The sequence below is a fragment of the Cyprinus carpio genome, unplaced genomic scaffold (genome assembly GCF_018340385.1).
Source record: "Cyprinus carpio isolate SPL01 unplaced genomic scaffold, ASM1834038v1 S000006701, whole genome shotgun sequence".
Classification (NCBI taxonomy): domain Eukaryota; kingdom Metazoa; phylum Chordata; class Actinopteri; order Cypriniformes; family Cyprinidae; genus Cyprinus; species Cyprinus carpio.
Window position 1 is genome coordinate 691,575 of NW_024879310.1, and position 25,137 is coordinate 716,711.

At 37.6% G+C, this 25,137-nt stretch overlaps 1 pseudogene; it reads left to right on the plus strand.

The window, feature by feature from the left end:
- The window catches only part of LOC122134591, a 53,508-nt pseudogene that overhangs the window by 17,478 nt on the left and 10,893 nt on the right, over window positions 1–25,137 (plus strand).

Below are 25,137 nucleotides of genomic sequence, written 5' to 3' on the forward strand. Positions count from 1 at the left end.
AGACCTTGTTCTGAAATATTTGCAAAATGTCAAGTGTAAATAGCAAAGAATGTTTGCTCGGTGAAGAAAGATCAGATGTTCTTTAGTAAATGTGACTGTCAGCCATTATATCACCTCATTATCAAAACTCTATGTCTTGTGAATTGACTTTCAGATAGGTATTTTGACATGGTCTGATGGCTGGAAACAGCTCTCATCTGTTTATGCAGTTTTTTACAGTTCTATTCATCATTCGTGGAGCAAGTCTGCATTTCAATAAAAACATCAGGAGTGTGATGCATCTGACGTGCGGATCGGCGAGACGTTGAGCTCATTGACTGCCCCTTGGCTCCTGCTGAGAAGGAGCTGAGTCTGCCTAGCATGACAAGAAGAAATGTGCTAAAGGGAGTGTTGCAGCAGGTTTAGATTTTTTTTTCTGCCAGCTGACTGTCATATAGAGGAGAGGTCGAGGCAAAACATCACGTAACATGGTATGGCACAGAACGCATGGACTGGAGCTGCAGGAATCAGGAAGGAGACCGTGGTGTTGACTTCAGTCCTGGAGGCTAAATCTGAGCTGGCAATGAGCAAAGGTGGTAAGATTTCAAATCGGATACTTACATAGGGGTCCTATGCTAAGCAACTAGCATTAGAGATGAATGCGATTCTCCTAATGGATAAGGTTTATCAGGTCTTTAGAGGTGTGTGCAGGTTTTACTAGTAGTGATGCAACCTTAAAATCAATGCAGTAGTGTGATGTAGCCTATTTTAAATTTGAGCCCATTCGGTAATGAAAAGTAGCAATATTTTACATTTGATTTACAGTTTATTTTAATAATTATCAAAAAATATAAAAGGTGTGCATTATAGTTGACACCTGGATGAACAGTTAACAGTTTGTTTTCATGACTGTTAGTCATTCTCCTTGCATGCTATTGACGTTAGAGAAGTGTATAGTAGTTTCGCATGTAACTTACAGACGGTCCCTAGATTTGCGAATATCGAACGTCCAACTTTATGCCAGTCACACACTTTTATAGCATTAAATGTGTATTGTTTCATTTGGTTAACTGCATTAACAGTGTTTGTTAAGATCTAACCTGTGGGAGGACGCCAGCGCACAGAAAAGTTCTTTTGTTCACATTAGTTCAGAGTTACTGCTAGTTTTAATGTAAAAATTATGCAATTCACTTCATAAACTATAACGTACATCATTAAAGAGGTCTACGACTCAAGTTTTATATCGATCTCGACTTCGTTTTTCATTTACATAACTCCTGGCATAAATTAATAAATGACTGTCATTGTAAGATAAAAAAAAAATGAAGCTCGAATCTTTTTGGTTTAATTTTGCCACGAGGTTTAATGCATAAACAAACCCGCGTGACCATAGCAACCTGAGATTATCAGAGATTGATCAAATATTTTTATCCATCCCACAGTCCGTTGATCGTGTCCTGTTTTATGTAATATATGTGCATATAAGGCTTTTATTATTTTTATCATTATATATATATAATATATCCAAGTGGATGCTGCACACTGCTGGTGGTTGAGGAGAGACCCCCCACATGATCGTACAGCGAATTGGGTGTACAACAATACATTATAAAACGCTATATAAATGCATCATTCATTTTATTCATATAGGCTAAACGTATATAATAATTGATAATAATATTATATTAAATAGGGCTATATTTTTATATTTATTGTTATGCTTATTTCCCCTTTTAATTCGTGTATTGCTTACCTAATTAACGTTCTTTGTTAAATTAGTGTTTTCATTTACAAATGAAACTAGCGAGTTATTCATTTATAATTCTAGTATTTATTATTATAGGGTTATTGTTAAATTCATCCTCTAAAGTGCACTTTAATGAAAAGTGTAATGAAAAGTAGCAATATTTTACATATGATTTACAGTTTATTTTAATAATTTTCAAAAAAATATAAAAGGTGTTTATTATAGTTGACACCTGGATGAACAGTTAACAGTTGTTTTCATGACTGTTAGTCATTCTCCTTGCATGCTATTGACGTTAGAGAAGTGTATAGTAGTTTCGCATGTAACTTTAGAGACGGTCCCTAGATTTTGCGAATATCGAACGTCCAACGTCAAGCCAACTTTATGCCAGTAAAAGAGTGCACATCGAGAGAAAATAAACAACAGATGTGCATGGTAACAACTTCTTTAACTGAGCAAACGCTGCTAATACACATATACATTTGTTAATAAAGTTAATAAAACGAAAGCCATGCATGTTTTAATGCTAGTGAATAAAAGGAAGCGATCCACTCGCATGCATCTGCTCATCATGACAGTACCTGGATCAGTGAGCTGCGTCTCGGGCCGATGACGTCACTTCCAGGGAGGCATGTTGTACACGCCCCTGCCTCTTGACTCCACCCCCACGTCAAAACAGTGTCACAAAGCGAGACGCGCAGAAACAGAATGAAGCGCACAGGAAAAACTGCAGCGCAAGCTCAAACTAGACTGACGCGCAAAATAAAATCAGTGTTGCAAATAAAATTGTAGATATGACCATGGAAAATATGTATTGCAAAATCATTGCTTTAGCGCGGTATCATTTATGTTTTGCAATTCTTTATTTTTGTTTGCAAAAAGCGCAAAAAAATTTCCTCAATACTTTAATTTTTGTTTGCAAAACTTTATTTTCTTTTGCAAAACTTTATTTTTTTGCGTATAAATGTGATATTATATTGACTCCATAGAGCTCCAATGATGACATCACATTTCCATTACTCCATAAAACTGACATTTGCTACACGGGAAAAGCAGACGTGTCAGTAAGGAAGTACCACTGATCTATATAAGATTTTTTAGATCAGAGGGAAGTATGCTGTTTTAGTTTATTTACCGAGACAATTTTTTTTTAAAGGAAAAAAAAATAAAATTCTTATTTTTACTAAGAAAAATAGTTTTTGAGCATTTTTAGCACTGAGCATTATATCATATTATATTATATTTATAATATGTTATATTATCTATCTGTTTGTAACAGATAGAGAGGGAGGAAGAGACAAGAGGTATTGTAATTCATAAACCCGGTATGCAACTGCGTTTTGACCCAGTTAAGTGCAATTAGAATCTTTCTGATGAAGATAAAAGCAGTATCCTCTGACACACAAGATGCATATGAGCTCCCTCTGGACCATTTTGTTGATGGTTTGATGTGTTTGCTTCCTGGGTTCTTACAGTTCAGTTTAAATTGAGCTATCTGCTCTGGGACAGATTATTGCTGATTCTCTTCACAACAAGAAAGAGAGAGAGAGTATTTGGGGAAAAGAGACAGTTAACTGACTTTCTGTGGCACTGATTATCTGGGTCAATGCAGACTTTACTCATTCTGACCCGGCTCTTGTAATCAAGACAGTGAAGAACAACACTGAGTGCTCTTAGCAACAACACGTCGGGTTATATAAAGCAATATTCAAGGATTCTCAAAAAGATCTGTTTGACATTTTCACAGGTGACTTTGTAGTCCTGGAAGATACAGACATTGATACTAGAGTTTGATACTTACAGTACATGACAGGTGCTTAATTTCCATTGTTCCAATCGTTCTTGCGATTTTATTAGTTGTGCAAATATCATTAGTAGCCACTGGTGTTTTTGAGAAGAGCTGGCAGTGAAACTCTTTTTGTTCAAAAGTGTGCCAAGGGATTCACACGAGTGGCAGTTAGTTCTGTCCTCCGCTGCATCTCGATGTTCTAAACTTGGCCATGAAATGACACAATGAGCCAATCTGATTAACCTGAAGAGGCCACAGGCCACTCTATATCCTTACCTTTTTAATGCATTTGTACAGATAACAGGCAAGGTCTAATATTAACCACTATTTATGTCTTGTTCTTTTGCCAGATATCTGAAGGCTTTTAGAGAGGGCCCTGTTTTCTGTCTTTGGTCGCAGAGGATAATGCATCCGTTATGTGAATTGCATGCCACTATTCTGTGCAATACTCAAATACAAGTTTTCTGTTTATTAGGCCACAAATAGACCTTTATGTGTACTTTCAGACACACAAGGACAAATAGTCCTTGAAGACTACAATTTGAATATATATATATAAAAAAAACCTCATTTAGGTTCTCGAATACTGTGTGTTTTTTTATGGAGTTATTGATGAGTCATGGACTAATATGTGTATTTCTCTATGGCATTTTTTGGATTCCTCATTCTGAGGGTGAAACAAGTTTCCTGTGTTTCACAACTGTGTATGTCTAGACATTTTTATCTATTCCAAAAATGTAGACTGTTTTCCCTCAGACTCTGTGTGAAATTAGAGGTTCCCCTCATTTTGGAGTGCACCATGAACAGATGCATCTGGTCCTGTTGACTTGGCTTGTGGTAATGTGTTGTTATTCATTGACATTCAGTAAGAAAGCAGTTGTCTATGTTGTTTAAAATATCACATATTTTGGCAACAGAAGTGTCGTCCCAGGATGTTTACTGGAGGACTTAATGCTACTGTGCTTGACTTAGTCTGTAGTCTGTGTTTGAAAATATTAGAACGTTTTTCACACTTTGGGTTTTCTGCAGGCAAGCTTTGAAAAGAGGAAAGAGAAAGACTTCTTTATTCCTCCGTGAACATTCATTCATTCATTCATTCATTCATTCATTCATTCTATCTGTATCTATAAGGAAACTATTTATAGGTTTATGTTCCCAAAAGTGATAGTGTGATTAACATTGGTTTAACCAGTTGGATGAATTTGTGGCGGGACTATCCTTTTGTTCAACCAATGGCAGATGGGCTGAGTATTCAGGAAATCTGTTTGAAAATGATTGTTTTTGCAGTTCAGTTTAGGCACAGAAAGGACACACTTCAGCTCAAAATCAACACGTCAACGTGTGAAAAAATAATATTTAATATAAATATTAGATGTTTAAAAACTTATTTTAATATTCATTTTATTGAATGTAAAATATATACAAATATGCATGTGACAGTGCTGACAGCTCACAGTATCACACTTTAAAATCTTTTGGATGTTTGTTTTGGATAGCCAGAATGGAAGCGACAGAACGGAAGTCTATCTGGTTAAAGGTATTCAAGCAGTCCAGGCACGTCACAGCAGTAGGAGTCGCACCGTGACCCCGTCACACATTTAGAGAGAGAGAAAGGTCAGGAAGAGCAGGAGAGAGCCTCTGACATGGTTGGGGGTTTGAGAGGCTCTGAAAAAGGATTTGAGGAGCTGTAGGTTTGTGTGTGTGTCATTCCAGACAGAGGGAATGTAAGAGCTGGGATCAGAAAGCAAAGCCCATGTCTCCTGAGCTCTGATTGGTCCATGTGTGGTTGGAATGCATTAAACCCGTTTATGTTCAACACCTGAGACATGATTGAATCTGACATTTTTAAATTCCCAGGACACTTAAACAGCACTAATTTTCTGTTTTATTCTTCTTTCTGTTTTATTCTTCTACTACTTCTTTTTAGTCAGGGAAACCGAACTGAGGTTCTTTTTCATATTTAATAATTTTTTTCTTTTTTTTTAAACACTGAATGTCTGCCCTTCAGTCATCAGTTTTGGAATCAATTTGATTTTTACATCAATCTTCATTTGCATTAAGCATAATATTACGGTTGATTTACTTTTAAAATAATTCATGAATTACACTATATTAAGTATTGCACAAAAAAGGCACACACACACACATATATATATTATTCAATAAATTATATTTATTATATTAATTGGATGTTATTATTATTGGATGTACACTATTGATGAATGGCTTTGAGCAACAACAGAAAGTAAAACTAAAAGTTATTAGACAATAAAGAGCAATGTTAATGATAATTCAGAGATTTAAGAATGGAACTTCAACGTTTTTATTATTTGATATTAGTTTTATATAATAACAATTACGTGTTTAGTTATATTATTGAAATTTGAGCATCATGCCAAGTTAGGAAGGTTGTGTAAAGATCATTTTAACTCCTTATTTAACTAGATTACAGTAGAAACTCAGAATTGGCCACTTTACAGATCAGTGTAAATAGAACCATTGCCATTTTCCTGAAATGGACACACCTCAGTGAGAAATGTGCCTTTAAGACACACACTCACCAAAAACACATAGCAAAGTGGGGAGATTTGTAAACAGAGAGCTAAGTCTGTTCATTGGAACAGTATGGAAAGTATGAGGTGCTTAACGGTTATCCTCCATACCCGTTCAGTGGAAACCATCTATATTTTTCCATCTGGCATTCAGCATGTAGCATTTGACTGAATTGTAATTTTCACATTAACCAGTCTCAAAGAGAACATCTGACAAGCACCCACACAATCAGTGTTGTTGTTTAGTAAGCACTGACCCCTGAGTGGGTTACAATGAATGGTGTTTAAACTTGCATCTGGGCCTCCCCTACCGTGTGTTTCAAAACTTACATAAAACAAGACATCCATTTCAATAAGCCTCTGTTAACATTGAATCATATCATCATTAGCAGCCACCAGCAGAGAACTGAGCCTGATGAGCCAGTGAGCCAGATGTAGTGCGATCATACCTACCGGGACAAGCTGTGAGAAAATGGAGTGTATGTGTGTGTGTTTGAGGCGGAGGGACTAGGGGCTTTATTTGTTCAACTGTCTCAGCGTGTGTGTGAGTTCTGGAGAGCTACTCAATGAGGAAACATCTGAGAGAACCACAGGACTCTAACTAGTGTGCTACTTTTAACACGTCACCATGAGGGTGAGTGAGTGGTTTCCATTGCATTTCTTTTTCCAAGGTAGTTTTACTGTGCATATAAAGTGTATTTAATCCAAATGTACCATAAACTAGTGTTTAATTACTAAAATTGTACTTTTACACATTTTAGTCTGACTTACAGTGTGCTGTCATATATTGGTATTTACAAATAGGTATTTAGTCTGCAATTATTGAGTCAAATATGTTGTTGCATGACTTAAGCATGAACATGTTCCCTCATGTGTTCTATTAGCACTCCTTAACAGCACAATTAAACTGTGTATTGCTTTAGAAGTGTTCAGGTAGCACTGGCTTTGATTGAAAACATTCATCAAGCCTGGCTGTAAACTCCAGGATCAGAGGCTCAACAGGCCTGGATGGAAGCAGATCAAATGATTAGACTCCTTCCTACAGTTCCCTCAGCCTCTGTGTGTTTCACAGAGCTTTTAATACTCAGGGTGTGCCATGATCTTAAACAATTTCCTTCCCCTAGGGGGACCTGCTAATGACAACTACAGAGGGCCCTTTAAATTCGTAAATGAGTGTTGTGCACATTGGGGTCTGTTGTAGTCCTGGTCTAAAATGGGACTAAACGTCTCTTTTAGAAGTGAGAACATCTGCGTTTAAGGTCTTGACAGTTTTTGATCGAAAAATCTCTAAAATGGGAGATGTTGCTCTTGGCTCTTAAGCAGAGATAATTAGCTGTTACAGTATACAGCAATTATTTGTGCAAATTGTAGTTGACGAGAAACTTTCTGTGATATCACCTCTTCAGTATTAGAAGGGTGTTTGGATTGTTACGGAGCATGGAAGCCTGAGGAATGAAAGCACGGGTGCTTTTTGAAATTTAGACATGTAATTTTCTTGATGAGACACGTCAGGTGAATACATTTTGATGTGGTTCTGAGCTGTGGATTTTTAAGTGATTTATGTCACAACGGATCAATTTCAGTGGTCTCTCTGAGCCACCTATTTAAATTCAAGCTAAAAAAATTTTCATTCGGTAATTTGGATTGAAGATTATGGTACTTTTTGCTATAGAAGCATCTCTCTGTCTGTGATTCAGTAGTTTGATGGGAGAGGGCCATGGGAACAGTCGGAACCGTTCCCCTCAGCCATGTTTCTCGTTTCAGTGTGGTCCTGGAGATTCGGGAGGCTGATGATTACAGGTTGAGCTAATTAAGGGTTTGTAGAATACTCATCACAGTCCTCCACAAATCACACTGTGCTCATCTAGTCTCTTGAGCACATCAAAGAGAGCACACACAACCTGCTAGAGTACCAGCATGCCTCTTTTTGTTTATCTTCCTTTTCTGCTCTGGATTTAATCATGTGCAATTATTTTAAATCCTACAGCAAGGTTTTGTAGTCAAGGTTTGTGATGGAGCTGCTCGAGAGGGATTGAGATTTTATGAAAATTAAATATATATTTTAAATGTATACTACCATTTAAAAGTGTGGGGTCAGTAAGATTTCTTAAAGTTCTGTATACTCGCCAAGGCTGCATTTATTTGAAAATATTAGAGTAAAATAAAGATAGAAGTAATAGAGTAAAAACAATAATATTGTGATACATTACAAGAATTTAAAATAACTGTTTTCTATTTGAATATATTTTAAAATGTAATTTATTCCATCAACTTTCAGCATCATTACTCCAGTCTTCAGTATCATCTGATCCTTCAGAAATCATTCTTTTATGCTGATTTAATAAGAGACATTTCTAATTATTATCAGGGTTGAAAACAGTCATGCTGCTTAATATTTTTTGGGGAACTGTCTTTTTTTTTTTTAAGATTCTTTCATGAATAGAAAGTTCAAAATAACAGAATTTGTTTTAAATAGTAGCCTAATCTTTTGTAACATTATAAATGTCAATACTGTCAAATGACAATAGTCGATCTTTTCTGTATAAAAGTATTAATTTCATTCATTCATTCATTCATTTAAAAAAAGAAAAAAACTGACCCCAGTCTTTTGAAAAGTAGTGTATAAAAGTAAAACAATAAAAAGTAAACTCTTACATTAGCATTTCTTAAAATCTCAAAAGGAAATTTGTATTTGAAATTCATGTATTTGTATTTGAATACAATTTGTATTTGATATTCATTTATTTTGTGCTAAGTATACTACAAATACATTTGCATATTTATGTGATTAATAAAAAAATACCCTGCAATACTTGTATACTTAAAGAAACTGGTATACTTTAAAGTCTGCTAAATTGGAACAATTGGCACTTTAATTGTTTGGAAATAGTGTTGAGGTCCAACTAAAGATATACTTGATATACTTGTGCTAAAGTGATACTATTGCAAGGTATACTTCAGGTACACTTTAAATATCTTGCATTTAAAGACTGATATTATACAGAGATCATACAATCCTTATTAATAGTGATATTAAAACACATTTTAGGCATACTATTAATAAATGTGCATTGTACTATAAATAATTTCTCCAAATTAAGTTTAATTATTATTTGATATCAGTAAGTGATATGACAGTAAATGTGTTAATGGATTTGATATATATTTAGGATGAAATACATGTATTTTAAATAAATCATTTCATAGGGTTTTTTACGAGAGGAGTGTCAGCCAATCATTGAATGTCATCAAGTATATTCAAATTCATGAGTGCTCATTGTTCTCACAGTAGTAACTCAATTTTTCGTTATTACCTTGAAATGCCTAGCTGCCTAATTTAACAAGGAACTGCACTTGCATTAATAAATTGCATTCATAGAACCCCAAAAAACATTGTTAAATGCATTTTTCCACACAAAATATTACAGCCAGTTTTATAAGCATTTCTAGATATTAACATATCGTAAAAAAAAAAAAAAAAAAGTTTATTTTTTCCATTTGCGTACCAAACAGACTGTGTAACTCAGCAGAGTCGGTGCCTCAGTCTGGAGCAAATGGCATATAATGGCCAAAGGTCACACTGAGAATGTGTCTTTGAGGTGGGCCCAACTCACTTTAAAGGGCAGCTGTTACCACATTCAGACCCCCCAGGCTGACATTACATGAGTCGTGTGGTTGGGTAGTTGTTCAGTGTCTGCCGTAAGAGAGCGCCTGTTCTGACAAGCGCTGGATGTTTGTATGTGCTGAAAGCAGGGCTGCGTCCTCTCGCTTGAGGACAGGGTCCTGATAAGAGTCTCTCCAGACAGTGGTGCTTCTGTTTATTTCCTCTCCTCTCTTCAGATCTGCATCAGTAGGATGCTGAGTGCCAGAGGCTGGCGCAGAGGAAATTAGATAACATGAGGAAAAACTTTTTGCCACCCCTGACTCATCTAATAGCTCATCTCTGTTGTGTTTTAGGAACGGCAGCGGCTGGAAACAATCTTGAACCTCTGTGCCGAGTACAACAAGGGCGACGGGCCGGCGGGAGATCTGGGGCTTGGCTCAAGGGACGGGCTTTAATGTCAGACGTCCTTCCTTGGACAGTGTGAGTAGTGCTTCCCTAAGGGTGACGCAGAGACATCGTGAAAGCCAAGAGGAGAACCTGAAGGAGGACAGCAGTAGCACTGAGAGTGCACAGCAGGACGGACGGACCCCACCAGCTCTGCTAAATGGACAAAATGGACAGGTCTGATTCTTTCTACTTCTTAAAATAAGAACAGTTGTGGTATATATGTTTGCTCTATTAGCAATGTTAGTATCTAGCTTTTTAATCAATTATACAATATTAATGTGCTTTTCATAATGCATATTTGTATTATTACACTACAAGTTTGGGGTCGGTAGGGTTTTTTTTTTTTTTTGGATAAAAATAATATTTTTGTTCATATTTTTATTCAAAAGTAACAGTAAAAAAATTCATAATATTACAAAAGATTCCTATTTCAAATAAATGCTGTTCTTTTGACTTTCTATTTATCAAGAAATGTATTACAGTTTCCATGAAAATTAAGTTTTTAACATTGATAATAATAAGAAATGTTTCTTGTGCAGCAAATCAGCATATAAGAATGATTTCTGAAGGACCATGTGACATTAAAAATTCAGCTTTGCCATTACAGGAATAAACTGCATTTCAAAATATATTAAAATAGAAAACAGTTATTTTGAATTGTAATAATGTTTCATGGTAGCACTGTTTTACTGTATTTTTTATCAATAAACTACCCTGGTGAACATGAGAGACTTCAAAAACATTACAAAAGAACTTACTGACCTCAAACTTTTGAGCAATAGTATATATGAAAAGTAAATCATATAAACTGTGTGTGAATTGTATCTAGGCAGAGGACTCTCTGGGATCAGGCAGCATTGGCCGTCTGGAACTGGGATACCTGGAGGAGGAGCGGGTTCGAGTGCTGGCAAAGGTAGATGAGCTCAAAGCTCGAATCACAGAACTGGAGCAGCAACTTCAGGAGTCCAAACAGGAGGTGAGCCGCTCTCATAAACATTTTTATATAGCTAGTTAAATACACTGAAGGATACACAGGAAGTCCTTTCCTAATTATAGTGGATAAGAGTTGGAAGCAGAGGGAAGTGATGCATAGTGGAACAGAGAATGTCAGATGGAGCTCTCGGGTGTGTTTATGTGCCCTGTGTGAGAATTGCTCTATCTGACATGTTGATCTGTACAGGCGGAGATGGAAAGAGCTCTGCTGCAGGGAGAGAGACAGGCCGAGCTGGAGCAAATTGAGGCTGAGACAGAGATTATCAACCAGCTACAGCGCAAACTCAGTGAACTGGAGAGCACCATTCAGAGAGAGAAAGACAAGGTAGGTTACACACACCACATAAAAGTTCACAGAATGTAATTGTCCATATTCTGAACATATTTATGCATTCATTTTACATGTAGAAGTAAAAATGTTTCCATAAAGGTGTGGTCATATTTAGCATTGCTTAGGAATCCACATCATCTCAAATTTCACATGAGGGTGAAATATTTCCCCACTCAGATTTCGCAACTGGTTCAGTTGGTCGTTAATTTGCCATGTTGATCAACGGAAACCATCTGCTTGGTTTAAAAGTGACTTCATTGTATGCAGTTCTTAATATGTATACACTATTGACAATAGAACATTTTTGCTTGTGAAATTTCGCCGAAATGTGACTGCACCTTAATTGTTAAGAGTTTCAAATCGCCAAACTGACTGTTTTGTGTTTTATACTGTTGAGCCTCTCTGGACTGAACAGCCTTTTCTGGTCTCTGACATTCCTTAAAGGCATGCCATTCTGCTGGATGGCCACTCAAAGCCCATTCTGGTCTCAATTGCCATCCCCAGGTAAAAAAAACAAAACAAAAAAAACCAAAGAGCGACAGTGCTCATCCAAACTAGCCAAACCGCTTCCCATTACATCTGGTCATTCTACATTCTACAATAGAGGATCTGAAGATGATAGTCACATTTAAATGCAGTTCATTGGTTTTGTTTGGCCAGAAAGCCAAGGTTCTGCTTAGTAATCAAGCATTCATTCACAAGAGGTGTGGTCTTTTCCTCTCCTTTTGTGGTGGTTCTCATCAGGTCCTCTACAAAGCTTGGCAACACTAACAAGCCTTCATTAACCTCTAATCTCCTCACTGCTTTTTTACGCACTGACAGTCTCTTCTGCTCGCCCCCTCGGGTTCAAAACTGTTTAGCTTAGCACAAACTCAGGCTTTGGGATTAGCACACTGGCTGTGAGGGACAATAGCTCCAGTGGTGCAAGACTCTGTGACTTACAGTGGGTGTCTTTTAGAAAGTCTTTTTCCTGCACGCTGTTTCAGAAATCCAGCTTTATATCTTATCCATCAGATTCTGGGTTTCTCTGGGTATTTTAGTCTCCTTTTTCGATTCTGCCAAGTATTAGGCTCTTGGAGATATCCTTAAAGGAACAGTTCACCCAATTCTGTCATTATGCCTTTTGTTATTATAGACTTACTTTCTGTTGAATGCAAAATGGGAAATTTTGTACACTGTGCTCGGCATTCTTTCCTATGAATTTTCAGTGAATAGGAACTGAAACTTTAAAACTTGGGGATGCAAAGCAACATAAAAGTATCAGTACGACTAATGCATTTTATATTCCAAAAAATGATGTCTTGATGACATTAGGAGTCTTGTGGAACCCAAATCACCTCTGGGTTTAAGAGAAAAGGCCAATGAAAACTGGTGAGTGTGCCATGGATGACTGGCAAATTGGATTTTGATTGGGGTGTATTTGATGATGGCATGCATCCATTCATTCAGATTTTTGCTTTGGAGGCGAGTATTGTTTGTGCACTGCAGCAATACAAACTCATTCACCTCATAAAGGAAGTGTCTCTTCCTGGACTGGCCATACAGTGCAATAGTGGTGTCCCCATTTAGCATGATTCCCCAGGGTGCTTCAGTTAAGAGCAGTTTCCCAAAAGAGCAAATCAAGGATGGTCTGCGTCTTTTTAAAGATTCCACTCCATGTCCTCTTGGTTGTGGTCATTTCCCCATCCCCCGATGATGTCCACGATCGTCTTCCATGTCTGGGCATACAGCGCTAAAGACGCGTTTGTGGATGGTTCATGCCTGCATTTCATTTGGAGCTCCGCCAGAGGATCAGATGTTAATAGCAGCAAGAAGATTCGGCGGGGCTGCCCCCTTCAGGTGTTTTGGCTAATGCTGAGTCGGACCCAGAGCTGACGGCCATGCTTGCCCGGGCTGCCGTAGGCATCAGGTTGCAGGTGAGCTCACCACCCAGCCCAGAGCACTCGTGGCTGGATGATTGGTTTCTCGGCATGGAGAGTGGTTTCAAAACCGCGTCCTCCCCCAATTCCATTCTTCATGCCACATGATTGTGTGTAACTCCCCCACCAGCTATTCCAATCCACATTCTGAGGAAGCTCAATCTCTCATGACAGCTCACTCTCCTCTGAGAATGGTGACTCCATCCCCAGGTGGTCCAGCTGATCTGGAGTCAATTCGGGGACATTCCGGTATATCTGTTTGCTTCCCATAAGTCCTCCCACTGCCAGTTATACTATCCCCTGATGCACTGGCACACAGCTGGCTGTCTATGCAAGTATGCATTTCACCAAGTGAGCCTTCTCACGAGGAATAGGTCTTGGTGGTTGCGCCTTACTGGCCAACCCGGACCTGGTTTTCAGAACTCATGCTCTTCACGTCAGCCCCTCCCTGTCGGATCCCCCTGAGGAAGGACCTTCTTTCTTAGGGGCAGGAAACCATGTGTGGCTCCTGGATGCTGGCTCACAGTCTTAGCTCCTCAGCATAAACCTGAATGAGTGGATTCACTCTGCCATCTTATATACCCGTATGTAGCGGGGAGTGGCTTGGCATGCAAAATCCAATCGCCAATTTTCATTGACCTTTTATCTTAAACTCAGAGGTGATTGTGGCACCCAAGTAAGAACCCAAATGTCGTCACAACATAACATCTCCATTCCCTTCATCAGGGAACAAGGGTTACGTACGTAACCTAGATGTTCTTATTTACAATTTTAAGTTGTTTAACTGAATAAGCTGAATCATGAATGAAACATTTTAATCAGTTTTGTGAACTGAATTAACCAGTAGCAACTGGTTGATTGCTTGTATCAGTGCAAAATGTAAACTATATTATCGCCGACTATAATCTTCTAAATACAATTGTAAGGAGTGAAGATTAAGATAATGTATATATTAACATCACGATTTACTGTAAAGCTGCTTTGAAAGAATGTGTATTGTGAAAAGCACTTTACAAGTAAATCAACTAAGCTGCAGTTTTAGTGTTTTAGCTGATTTCACAATTTTCAGTGAAAAACACCTTAGTCTTTACATAGATAGAGCTGTCATAAGATTTCATAAAATTAAACAAGTGCTTTACAAGTAAAGTACTGTACAAGTACAAGTACGTACAAGTACTGTACGGTTCATGGGCAAATTCCAAATGGAAGTGTTCATCCCTATCACCTTAGAGTGGTACTTTGGAGTGAGCAGGGCACATGCGTGCCATCATGCAGTCGTTTTGGAATGCACTTGGCAAAGGGAGCGACAATTATCTTCAGCTGGCATGTTCCCGTGACAACGCAGCACAGTGTCTGCAGCAGATGTCACTTTTTTAATGACATAAATGTCTTTTTTATTGTTGTTAGCATAACTGTTACAAATAAACATACATTTTATGTTAAACAGTTTTTAAAATATGCTAGTATATAAAAACTAATATGTATAAACCTTTTTCAAATATAAAATGTATATTTTTTTTATGCTGGTGTCCTTCAGTAAATCTGCTGATGGATACTGTGCTGCATTGTCACGGGAACATGCCAGCTGAAGATAATGAGAAAATTGTCGCTCCCTTTGCCAGCTGCATTCCAAAACGACTACATAATGGCATGCACGTGCCCTGCTCAATCCAAAATACCACTCCAAGGTGATAGGGATGATCACTTCCATTTGGAATTTGCCTGTGAACTGTACGATACACGATTTAGCCAATGGGTTCAAAGCAAATAAACTGATCAATAAAGATCTGAATGAACAATCGTGTTATATATAACAGGATTGCTCATGTTACCAGACCGGCTGTAATTTGTACTAGATTGATCTTGACCACAAACAATCTGTGCAGTGTTTGTACAAACATGGGAAATATCCCTATAAACCTTGAAAATTGATTTTTAAAGTTCTTTAAACAGAATCTAGTTCTGTCTGTGCTTTGATATATTGATGTTTTGACATGTTATGAATGTTCTCATATTGGTCTGGAAAAGAAAACCATGCATGAATGCAATGTGCAGTAGAGTAGTTCAATATCTAGCCTTAGAAATATTTGAGGACTAACTAAAAAAAAAAAAAAAAAAATCTCATGCATAAAGTAAAGAAAAAAGGCCAGCTTTAAACTAGCAGACGATGCCAAACAAATCAATTCCTGCCATCTGATATAGCATAATCTCATCTAAACAGCATTTACCAGTGGACATTCCTTACATCTGAAGTCACTGACCAAGAAATGCCTGAGAACAGAAGTCTGTTTGGCCCTGTTGATGGCCTACAGTCCAGTGCCACATAGTTCATAGTATTTTATAAGCCTTAAGGCCTGTTCACACCAAGAACAATAACTATAAAGATAACTATATTAGCATCCACACCAGTGGATATCATCTGTTTGTTCAGTGCAAACGCTCGTCTGCTGCTTTAAATTCTCGAGCTTGTTATAGCAGGATTGATTCTGACTGACTGTCTATGTACTGGAAAAAAAATCATTCTGAAAGTGATTCCAATGATATCTTTCTCTGTGCCTTTATCATTATAGCTGTGGTGTGGACTCGGTGGTGTGCTATTCTTTAATATTGAGAACGATTTTTAGAACTATATCTTTATCGTTATCTTTATAGTTGTCATCCTTGGTGTGAACAGGCCTTTAGAGTTTATCCTTTCTGGCTCCACCCACTCTGTTGTGAACTCTAACCATGGACGCTTCTGCATGGCGTGGATTTGAGCTGTGTGTTCTCTTTCTCTCCCCTCCCCGGATGGTGTGTTTTCTTTCTAGGAGAGGGCTAATGTTGACGCGGAGCGGGAAGCCCTGGAGAGGCTTCAGGATGAGTACAATGAGTTGACGAGCCAGCTTCATAACTGCCCTGAGTCTCTGAGGGAGCAGTTACAGGAACAACTCAAGAGGGTCAGTGACCATCAGGAACATCAGCACTTTAAGAACTGCTTCCGTCCCACAGTCCTGGCTTTATAAACCCACCTTTCAGATACACATTCCCAACTAAGCTCATTTGGGTTGTCTATACACCGAATTCACCATGATGATCCTAGTAGAACCATTATTCAGTGTTTATTTTTATTAAGTATGATTTCTGCTGGGAACATCATGTTTTTATTCTTGTCTGCCTTAGTTTATTGCACTAAAGAAAGTGTCTAAATTTCTTATGGAAGGTAAAGTGGTGTTAATTGGTGAACTTTTGCATGTTTTCGACATTTTTGGGATGTATTTTTTGGGGTGAGTTTTTTTTTACATGCTACTGTCGGGTGCCAAAATATTAATAACACTTAACAATGTACTAATCTATTACTGCAGAAACTAACGTAACGCTAGTTTTGTTTTGATACCTCTCACTTCTCTCACATGATTATTTCCCTCAAACCAGTTAAGCAAAAACCCCATCCAATTGATTTCTTTGGTCATATCAATTATGCAGTCAGAAGTCAATAAAAGTTCAGAGTGCAGAAAAATCAAGAATGAATCCAATCACGACAAACATGCTATTTATCTGGAAGTGCAACCAGTGTTATAATAAGGTTAAGGTTAGGGTTAGGGTTTAGGATAGGGTAAGGGTTAGGGTTAGTATTTGTTTAAGTATTATTTAGGCAGTCTGCTGTTATTGACATGCCCAGTGAAATCTTTAAAATCGCTAAAGGGTTTGCACTTAACTTGTTTGAGGGGAAATCATGCACTTCTTTCTATATACCACACAGATTATGATAATTTGGACAAAATATATTTTTGCAATGTATTTTGATTTTATTTGTGTGAAAAGACACAAAAATACAAAGCATACCAGGAAGTCACATTTATCATATTTATTTTGATTTGCATAGTTGAAGGAATCTCATCGGACAGTGCTCGGACAGTGTTTTTGATGACTAGCCCTTTTTGCAGGCAGAAATATCCCAAGGGTTGCACGAGAGAGAAGTGATGTCATGTGTGCACTGAGCCTTCAAGCTTCACAGTTTCAGAAATGCTTTGATGAACTGACAGCAAGGTTAACCAGTGTCCTTGAGATATGTATATAGAAATAATAAGAATTTTCATACAATGAATTTATGATTTGAAGTCTCAATGTCATTCCTCTTTTTTCAGTCTTTCCCAGATTTACCATCCCATCTGACTGTTTAAATGATGTTTGATGTACTTGGGTTTGAGTTGTATGTATTATGATAGATCATAAAGGATTCTGGAAGAGTGTATCATTTCCACACAGATCTGTGTATAGCACCAGGGTTTTCAAGCGGACACCGGGGATCCCTGAAATTACTGCAGGAAGTCTATAAAATTATATATAAACCATAAAAATATCTTAATAATATGTAGAAATTTTCAAAATATGGTTTATGTAATATTAAATGAATTAATGTTAGCCATATCTATGTTTCTATACCAATAATTTTCAATAATCGAAAAGAAAATTATTTTTTTAAATTTAAATAAAGAAATAATGACTATAAGTAGTTTTATTACTAAATGTTTATTTAATAATAAGAAATACATTGCTATTTTAGTTATTTAGTTAATATTTTAATCAAATACATTTTAAAGTATTTTTAATTTTGGATTTTTGTATTGTATTTAGAAAAGGATTACAGACCATGATGCATAACGTTCCGACTGTTTCCTCCCTGTGGCTTTTTAAGCTGACTCAGCTTGACTGCTGCGGAGCATGCTTAATGCTGTAGTTTTATGTGATGCTTTGACCTGTGTTTGACCCCATGCTTGAATGTACGTGTGTGTAGGAAGCTGAGACCCTTGAGGCCACGACTAAGCAGTTTGAGGACTTAGAGTTCCAGCAGTTAGAGAAGGAGAGCAGTCTAGAGGAGGAGCGCGAGACCATCAGCCAGCAGCTGCTGCAGGACAGAGCTCAGTACCACAGCAGCATCACCAAAAGAAAGGTAAATAAAATATAGACACATATAATAAAGCATGGATGCACCAAGAGCATCTCAACTTAATGTTGTTTCCAGGAAAAAGTTGCGTCGTTGGAAAGCCAGGCCAATCAGCTGGGAATACAGGCCACTCAGGAGTATGAGAGAATGGCCAAGGACAGAAGTATGACCTTGCAGCTGCTACAGAAGGTATAGGAAATGAAAATGACTTCCTATATTCTCTTTTAATGTTCTTGCTCATTTTAAGAACACTTTAGGATGAGGAATTGCACCAAATTTATCTAAAACTTTATCCACGTCAATGTCTATGTTGTTGCTTGGTTAAAAAAGAGCAACTTTTTCAAACGCTTAGCATAAAATGATTGAATTAAAATCTGTGCATCGGGAAATAATAACTAACTAAAAGTACACATTTGAATGAATTGATTTGTTTGGATAGTTAATGTAAATTAATGTAAATGTCACTGTGCAAACAGATATTTTAGTTAGGTCAGATAAGTGTCTAATGCTCACCAAGGCTACATACATAATAAAAACAGTACTATTGTGAAATATTATTATTATTTATAATAACTTTTTTATTTTCAGCAGCCATTACTCCAATCTTTAGTTTCACATGATCCATCAGAAATCATTCTAATATGATTTGGTGCTCAAGACATTTCTTGTTATTATCAATGTTGAACACAGTTGTGCTGCTTTATATTTTTGTGGAAACCATCATACCGTTCTAAACTGATTGACTTGGAATCTGTGTTTCAGGAAAAGGAAAGGCTGGCCAATCTGGAGAGAAGATACCAGAGCTTAACTGGTGGAAAGACGTTCCCCAGAAGCTCCAACACTATAAAGGAGGTAAGCAGAAATGTAATCAAATGCTTCATGAGCCTGCGCTAGGCTAAAAGATATAACTGCTGAATATTTGCTCCCCTGCTTAAAAATTAGAATGTATTTGTTGGTTAACATATTTTTAAAATGTTGAGTTTTTTCCAAGTACAGTATGCTCTCATGTGAACTTCATATGGTTAATGGGGACCCCTGCAATACATCTTTGTAGTTTGGTTTTCTTGGGCATGGAAAGCTATAAGGTTTAGCTTTGTAGCCAGATGTTCCTGGTAGTATATGCGTCCCCCGTGCCATCCCATAACCGTTTGGTTAGCGAAACATGAAATGAAATCTTTTAGGATAAAACTCAGGATATTGTTTGATTTATAAACCTCCGCCCAGGATGTGCTTCACATCAGCGAGACTGACCTATTAGATAGTGACCATCCCAACTCCTTCACCTTTCATGCTTCCTCATTCCACTCATATCCCATGGTGCCTCAGGAGGTAACTGAACTAACTGTCGCGTGATCTGAGAACATGCCAGTACAAAGCATCTCAATTTGTGTTGCCTTTTCGAGAGCAATTGGCTCGTTGGGATCTGATGTCTGTAGGCTTCCAAAGACAAATTGCACTTCCTCTGAAGTTTTGGAAGAGGTTTATTGATTTTGTGTTAGAAAAAAGTTTTGTGGAGTCTAAACATCAAGTGTTGGGAAATAGCTAACACAATTTTGCCATTTGAATGAATTTTTTTTTTTTTTTTTTTAGATTAGTCAATGTAAATGATCTGATTCTTCAACAAATTATTTACAGATTGATTTTATCCACTGTGTTTTATTAGTTTTATAACTGAGATCATAATTGTTTTTGTTCCATATAAATATAGCTTTGATTACACCAAAAAAATAAATAAATAATAATAATAATAATAATAATATTATTATCTTATGCTTATGCTAAGGCTTTATACATATTTTATTAAAAATACAATAAAAACAGTAATATTGTGAAACATTATTTAAATTACGTATTATATGTATTATAATGTAAAATTTTATATTTTAATACATTTTAAAATGTATTTTTTCCCTGGATTCTATGATGAATAGAAAGTTCAATAGAAAAGTCTTAATTTGAAATAGACTTATATATATATAATTTCTAAATAAAAGTAATAATTTCTTAGAAAAAAGTTTTTCTGACTCCATACTTTTGAATAGTATGTGTGTGTGTCTATATATATTTGATAGTTATGAAACTAAATAAATATTGCTAAGAGTGTATTTATTGTTGTTGAGAGTTTGCAGAATAGCTACTTTTTCAAAAGTTATTTGTCTGTAGTTGGACTACTTGAAACTATAGCTGCATCCCATATGACGTACTATACACTATGCACTTATACACCATGTTCTTATGCACTATGTACTCAACCATGTAGTGTATGAATTATATCAGGTTATTTTGTTATTCATAATTGGAGTCTGATAACCCCTCCCCCTTCACCACACGATTAAAGCTGCGACAGTTGAGTGCATGAAGTGTACAACATTACAACATTATTACATTTTTACAGTTGTTTAATCTGGGCATTTAAAGTGCACTTTTTCTATTTGGAGTGTTTGGAGTGATTTATACTACAAAATGGCGTAGAAGACTGCATAAGTACGCAATTTGGGATGCACTGCTTGAGTAACTTGTAATTTGAAATTCATATCAAGTTAGATGGAGGCATGAATATGACAGAACTGATCTCATTGGTTTTGGATTTGAGTAAACTGACAGCTGAATTTCTGTCCTGTGTGAATTGATTGACTGGTAACGTCTCTCAGGAGTACTTGAAGCTGTCGGATGTTTATAAGATGTATGGGAGTGATTACCATGACATCCAGCTCACCAACGCTTCCTCACACGGCCTCTCGCTTGCCCTTGACCCAGCTGTAACTGCCCCCCGTGAGGTACCATAGCTGCTCTCTTCTTGCTGCTTCTCTCTTTTAAACATATTTTCCTTTCTTCATACCTATAGTGCTATTTACATTTGTGCTGTAGATATTTGTTAGCTTTGCGTCATATACATGACCATAACCAAGCATTATAGTACTAAGGGTCCTGCTAGGAAACAAGTGCCTTTTCCAGTTTAATAAGGAAATGAAATGTATCATAAATATTCTGACAAATAATGTGTTAAAGGAATAGTTGAGAAAATGAAAATTAGCTTAAAATGCACTCACCCTCAGGCCATCTAAGATGAAGATGAGTTTGTTTCTTCATCATAACAGATTTGGAGAAGTTTAGCATTACATCACTTGCTCACCAATGAATCCTTTGCAGTGAATGGGTGCCATCAGAATCAGAGTCCAAATGGCTGATAAAAACATCACAATAATCCACATATAAATTGAGTGATTACATTTTCAGCAAATTTTCATTTATAGATGAACTACTCATTTAATAAACTGCATTGTGACATACTGAAATACAGTGAATGTTTTATCTGAATTAAAGTTAGCTTGATAACTAACTGAAATAAGTTTAAGGTAAAGCACTGAAATTAAACATTCAAACTGAACATACATAAATAAAAGCTAATTTAAAACATTAATTTAAAAAAATATATTAATAATATATAGATATTACTAAAATAAATCATTGTTTGCATATAATTATGCTTTCCAATACAGTAAGGAGTTGGAAACAGGTAGAAAAGTTAAAAAGGCATGAATGAATTGATTGATTGATTGATTGATTGATTGATTGATTGATTGATTGATTGACAAACAAACACAAATGGCACCTGTTTTATAGAATGACCCATTACTCTAGGCTTGATGCATAAAGGCAGTATCTTACATGTTAGTTTTTGTCCTAAACCAGCTGCATTTTTTGCATTCATTTGGTTGCAGATAGCCAGTAACCAGTAGACATTGGGGTCAAATCTCACTCCACATAATTAAACATCAATATGCCCTGATTGTCTGTTTTTCGCTTTCACTGTAGACAGATAAATTACTGTACAGTACCTGCTGCTGGAAACTTGTTGCATTACAACTAGTTAGGACACAGTATAAGGGCTGATGTTTATGCATAGAGTAAATGGAACTGAAAAGCTTTGTAATACTTAATTATGCGCTCTAGTTGCTAACTTTATAACTTCTCTTTCCTGCTCTGCTACTTCTTGTTTTTTTCCCTTCTGCCTGTGTCCGCGTGTCACTCCTGAATGTCAGGAGTATGTGACCGTCGGCCGATTAAACCAGATCTATGGGATGCCGAAGGTGGAGTCTTCCCCTACCTCGCCCATCCAATTACTTCAGTCTTCTCTCGCAGACTCCGCCTTCTCCTACCTCCCCTCCCCTCACGGCTCCTCCCTCTCTCTCTCCTTCGAGGTGTGTCTCTCCTCTGTGTTCTCTCTCGTTTTATTCCTGGTTAGGGCTGGGTATCGCCAACAACATTTATCATTCAGTCATTGAACGAATCCTTCAGTTGCTCATTAACACTCTTCTCTTTCTCTCTCTGGCATTCCACCGTTCCACCCCTCTCTGTCTCTCTCTCTCTCTCTCTCTCTCTCTCTCTCTCTCTCCCGCTCGTGCTGTCTGTGCTTATGGATGTGCTGCATGTGTTAAGCGTCAGTCGGACTGGGGCAGGCCTCAGATGCCCGCTCTACATTTAGAGCGCTGGTACCAGGAGGTAATGCCAGCTGGAGATGCAAACCATCTCTGCCCTCCACTTCCCCTCCCGGCTAAAGCTTTCTCATCACGCAAGCCTGCGCAGGTAACAGCCAGAAGCTCAGCTCTCTTTTACTCTCTTCTGCTCTTCCACATTTTCACACTTCATCTTCATAGGCCTCTTTTATATTGATGTGTCTAAGTAAGTTTGTTTTTGTGGGTGTTTTGCGTGAGTGCCATATTGTTTTTATTTTTTGGCTCTTGATTCTTGTTCAAGGTCTCAAGGTTTCTATCTTCTGTTGTTGTACTGTTGTGTGGAGAACCATCTATAGCAGATTCCTAATTGTTAAAGGAATAGTGGACCAAAAAAATTTAAATTCTATAAGTGTTTACTTTATTACTAATCCTCATGTTGTTCCAAAGCTGAATGACTTTGTTTCTTAAATGGGACACAAAAGGAGAAGTTGAGCAGAATGTCCAAGCTGCTGTTTTCTGTTAAAGAGTAGAAGGGGACCAGAGGCTATCAAGCTTCAAAAAGGATGTGAAAATACATAAAAATTTGTCATAAAAGTCATATCATAAAAGTATTCAGAGGTACAAGGGTATTTGAGCACAGCCACAAGCTTCAGCTCAACAAACACAAAGCCACCCATAATATATGACAGCTATGTGTGAGGAACAGACTGATGTGATTACACTTATAATCTTGCTTGACAGACATAGTCACCATTCACTTTTATTGTATGTAAAAAGAGCAGCAGATTCTGCTAAATAACTAATTTGGTGCTTCATAAAAAAAAAAATGTCAGGTTTTGAAAGATATGGAGAGTGAGTAAATGATGACAGAATTTAAATTTTTGAGTAAAATGGTTATTTTACACAAAGCAACTTTTTACTGGTCATGCATGTTTGTTAATGGATTCTGAGGTGAAGTGTGTTAAACTTTATACACAACTGTTCAAAATGTTGGGGTTGGGATTTTTTCAAGATTCTTCAAAAGAACAGCATTGATTTGAAATAGAAGTCTTTTCTAACATCATAAATTTCATGACTGTCAATTTTGATAAATTTACTGCATCCATTTATAAAAGAATGAAATGAAATGAAATGAAATGAAATTAAATTAAATTAAATTAAATTAAATTAAATTTTATAGATGTGTGCTATAAGTCATACCTAAACCATATGATGGCTTTCCTCACTGAACATATTCCCTTGCACTGTAGCTTTCAAATCAGTGCTTCTGCGTGACCACGCTCTGAAGCATGTGTGAAATCAGTCCAGGGGAATGGCGAGAGGTCATAGCTGGGATGACATAGTGACCAGGAAGCTTAAAAGCACATGTGGTGGAAACAGCATCAGCTTCTGATTAGTGAAGGAAGTCCTTATAGGGATGCAGGAAGTATGGCAACGAGACGTAGAGTCTCATTCCCTCGGGGAACCATGGTTGCATATGTACCTAGAGACATTCACCTTCAGTAACTCACTCTGCATCAGGATGCTTTGGGAACGAGAATACCCACTCCGCCATGCTTATAAATCCCTGCCTAGTGTGGAACACTACACAGCTAGGATGAAAGAAGAGGAGCCAGGAGTGGCAAAGTTGCAAAAACTTATGTGGGGTGGACCAACAGGTTTCTCCCCAATGACTGACCACCCAGAGGGGTGTGATAAGCTGCTATGGCCACCACATACACCTTCAGGGTGAAGGGAGCTAACCTTCCTAACCGGAAAACCCTCCTCTGATCAAGAGGTGGACAGGTATGGTGGGGCTGTTGTGTTGGTGAGGTGTGATGGTTGCCGCACCAAGAAGTGAAAAAGTTCCACTTCAAGATGTACAGTGTCCTCGTGGAGGGAGCACTGGACTGGAATATGGTCTCAACAACCTCAGCTGAGAGACTGGAAACTATGAGCTGTACCCTCTCAGGGGCCACACCCACAGTTTCCAAAACTCCGGGCAGGGGTGAAGGATGGAGCCCCCAGAGGAGTTCCCTCCTCACAGCAATCTCAGAAGGAGAGCCATTGAGAAGGGCCACCAGGTCCGAGAACCATACTCTCAAGATGCAAACAAGTCCACTTGGGCCTGCACGAACACCCTCCAGATCTGCTTCACCACCTCGAGGTGGAGCCTTCATTCCCCGGGACTCAGCCCCTGCCTTGACAGGATGTCTGCTCCCTGATTGAGGTGCCCAGGGATGTAACCTGCTCTCAAGGAGAGGAGATTTCCCTGGGCCCATAAATGGATCTGATGCGCCAGCCTGTATAGGGGACACGACCACCGATGTGTTTGTACGAACAAGTACATGATGGCCTCTTAGGTCTGGAGAAAGTATTTCAGTGCATGAAACATGGCTAGCATCTCCAGGCAGTT